Source organism: Hylobates moloch, unplaced genomic scaffold, assembly GCF_009828535.3.
Source record: "Hylobates moloch isolate HMO894 unplaced genomic scaffold, HMol_V3 SCAFFOLD_12, whole genome shotgun sequence".
Lineage (NCBI taxonomy): Eukaryota > Metazoa > Chordata > Mammalia > Primates > Hylobatidae > Hylobates > Hylobates moloch.
This window is the reverse complement of record NW_026652287.1, coordinates 32,947,069-32,950,682: the sequence shown is the minus strand read 5'-3', so window position 1 is coordinate 32,950,682 and position 3,614 is coordinate 32,947,069. Positions and strand designations below refer to the sequence as shown.

Genomic DNA, 3,614 nt, shown 5'->3' with positions numbered 1-3,614 from the left:
AACAAATTGCACAATAAAAACATAAAAAACATGATGTAGGCCGGCTGTGGTGGCTCAAGCCTATAATCCCAGCACTTTGGGAGGCCAAGGCAGGTGGATCATGAGGTCAGGAGATCGAGACCATCCTGGCTAAAACGGTGAAACCCCATCCCTACTAAAAATACAAAAATTAGCCGGGCGTGGTGGCGGGCGCCTGTAGCCTCAGCTACTTGGAGAGGCTGAGGCAGGAGAATGGCATGAACCCGGGAGGTGGAGCTTGCAGTGAGCCGAGATTGCACCACTACACTCCAGCCTGGGCAACAGAGCCAGACTCTGTCTCAAAAAAAAAAAAAAAAAAAGCATGATGTAGGCTCCCTGGTCTGAAAGATTATATTGGCAAAAAGCAATGTTCAGAGCTGTGTCCAACAGGATGTTCCTGCAGATGGGGCCTTTGAGAGAATTTGGTCATGGGTGTTGACTACACATGAATAGGTCTAGTGCTTTTATTTTTATTATTTATTGACTTATTTGTTTACTTTTTGAGATGGAGTTTCCCTCTTGTTGCCCAGGCTGGAGTGCAACGCACGATCTTGGCTCACCGCAATTTTGCCTCCTGGGTTCAAGCAATTCTCCTGCCTCGGCCTCCCGAGTAGCTGGGATTACAGGCATGCGCCACCACACCCAGCTAATTTTATATTTTTAGTAGAGACGGGGTTTCTCTATTTTGGTCAGTCTGGTCTCGAACCGCCTACCTCAGGTGATTCACCCGCATCAGCCTTCCAAAGTGCTGGGACTACAAGTGTGAGCCACCGCGCACAGCCAGGACTACTGCTTTTACAAAGAGAGACATTAAAGAGCTGATTGTTATTGCTTTTTGTTTGTTTGTTGAGACCAAGCCACACTCTATCACTCAGGCTGGAGTGTAGTGGCATGATTCTCCTGTCTAAAAAGATTCTCCTGCCTCAGCCTCCCGAGTAGATGGGACGACAGATGCATGCCACCACCCTTGGCTATTTTTTGGGGGGGGGGGTGGGGGAGACGGCGTCTCACTCTGTCACACAGGCTGGAGTGCCATGGTGCGATCGTGGCTCACTGCAACCTCTGCCTCCCAGCCGGGTCCAAATAATTCCCCTGCCTCAGCCTCTGGAGTAGCTGAAATTACAGGCATGTGCCACCATGCTCAGCTAATTTTTGTATTTTTGGTAGATATAGGGTTTCATCATGTAGGCCAGGCTGGTCTCAAACTCCTGACCTTAAGTGATTTGCTCCCAAAGTGCTAGGATTACAGGCATGAGCCACCATGCCCGGCTTTGATGTTCCTTTCTTCTTCTTTGTTTTTTTTTTTTTTTTTTTGACGGACTCTAGCTCTGTTGCCCAGGCTGGTGTGCAGTGGCGCAATCTCGGCTCACTGCAACCTCTACCTCCCGGGTTCAAACAAACTTCTGCCTCCCGAGTAGGTGGGATTACAGGCGTCTGCCTTCACGACCAGCTAATTTTTGTATTTTTATTTAGCAGAGATGGGGTTTCACTCTGTTGGCCAGGCTGGTCTCGAACTCCTGGCCTCGTGATCCACCCACCTCAGCCTCCCAAAATGCTAGGATTACAGGCTTGAACCACCGTGCCCTGATGTCCCTTTTAAAAACTACCATGGGCTAGGCGTGGTGGCTTACGCCTATAATCCCAGCACTTTGGGAGGCCAAGGCAGGTGGATCACCTCAGGTCAGGAGTTAGATACCAGCCTGGACCAACATGAAGAAACCCTGTCTCTACTAAAAACACAAAATTAGCCTAGCGTGGTTGTGCATACCTGTAATCCCAGCTACTCGGGAGGCTGAGGCAGGAGAATCGCTTGATGCCAGGAAGCCAAGGTTGTGGTGAGCTGAGATCATGCCATTGCACTCCAGCCTTGGCAACAAGAGCAAAACTCCCTCTCAAAAAAAGAAAAAAAAGTGGCCGGGCCGGTGGCTCATGCCTGTAATCGCAGCACTTTGGGAGGCTGAGGCGGGTGGATCACGAGGTCAGGAGATCAAGACCATCCTGGCTAACACGGTGAAACCCTGTCTCTACTAAAAATACAAAAAAATTAGCCGGTAGTGGTGACAGGAGCCTGTACTCCCAGCTACTCGGGAGGCTGAGGCAGGAGAATGGCGTGAACCCGGGAGGTGGAGCTTGCAGTGAGCTGAGATCGCGCCACTGCACTCCAGCCTGAGAGACAGAGCGAGACTCCATCTCAAAAAAAAAAACAAAAAAAAAACCAGAATAACTCCAAGTATTGAGGGCTATGTAGGCCAGATGCGGTAGCTCCTCCCTGTAATCCCACCCATAATCCCAGTAATTTGGGAGGCCAAGGCAGGAGGATCCTTTGAGCCCAGGATTTTGAGACCAGCCTAGGAAACATAGTGAAATCTCGTTTCTACAAAAAAAAAAAAAAAAAAAAAAAAATGCAAAAACTAGCTGAGCTTGGTGGCTTATGCCTCTAGTCCCAGCTACTCAGAAGACTGAGGTAGGAGGATGGCTTGAGCTTAAGAGGTCAAGGCTGCAGTTACAGGAGATCACGCCACTGCACACCAGCCTAGGTGATAGAGGCAGACCCTGTCTCGAAATATTAATTAATTAAATGTATTATGTAATAACTGACAGTGACCATTTTCCCACTTCACTGACCCACATCCTACCCCATCCTAGGAAAAGGGGAGACAGTGATTCACAACTAAATAAGTCACTTCCCTCTGGCAAATAGGGATTCCAAGTGGAACATAACCTCTGATGCCAAGATTTATAGAATGTACATGTCTTATAGACACCAATTTTAAAATTCTCAATCTCATCTGTATAATTTAAACAAGTTTTTAGTTCTTAGATTATACATACAGAACTCAACATGTCACAACTAATCATAACCAGTGAACTCACCCACTCATCTGAACCCAAAGTCTCTCGCCACGTTTTTTTGTTTGGAGACAAGGTCTTGCTCTGATGACCAGGCTGCAGTGTAGTCGCATGATCTCAGCTCACTGCAGCCTGGACCTCCTGGGCTCAAGTCATCCTCCCATAAAAACCTCCAGAGCAGCTGGGAGTACAGGTGCACACCATTATGCCCGGTTATTTACTTACTTTTTTTTGGCAGAGATGGGAGTCTCACTATGTTGCCCAAGCTGGTCTCGAACTCCTGGACTCAAGCAATCCCCTTGCCTCAGTCTCCTAAAGTGTGGAGATTACAGGCGTGAGCCACTGTGTCCAGACCCTCTTTCTTCATTACTGCGCTTCCCTCCCTAATTTTGTACATCTCTCTCATTCTCCCCTTCTCTCTCTAGCTCTTGTTTTCTTTTCTTTTTCCCTGGGATTCTGCTCTTCATTTTCTACCCCTCTCCTCTTCTGCTGTTTATCCCCTTCTTCCCTCTATTCCTTCTCTTCCGCCTCTTCTGCTCCATCCTCACAACTTATTTAACCTCTTATTGCTCCTTCTCCCCAATCTTTCAATCGTCCTCAATCTCCATCTATTTCTGCCTCTTCTCCATCTCTGCGCCTCCTCTGCTCTCCCTGTTAAATTCCCTCTTCCCCGATATACTCCCCTATCCCCACTCTGTGGCACCCCAGATCCCCAGGTGTCCTCCCTGCTGTGGTTCTCCCTCTGT

At 48.3% G+C, this 3,614-nt stretch overlaps 1 protein-coding gene across 1 annotated transcript in view; it reads right to left on the bottom strand.

Moving 5' to 3' along the window:
- ZNF611 (zinc finger protein 611) overlaps positions 1–3,171 on the bottom strand; it is a 27,865-nt gene extending 24,694 nt beyond the window's left edge. Inside the window, exon 1 of the mRNA XM_032168923.2 lies at positions 3,094–3,171. The gene's annotated coding sequence lies outside the window, so the exon portion shown is untranslated. The remainder of the gene's footprint in view (positions 1–3,093) is intronic.
- Between the last annotated feature and the right edge of the window lie 443 nt (positions 3,172–3,614).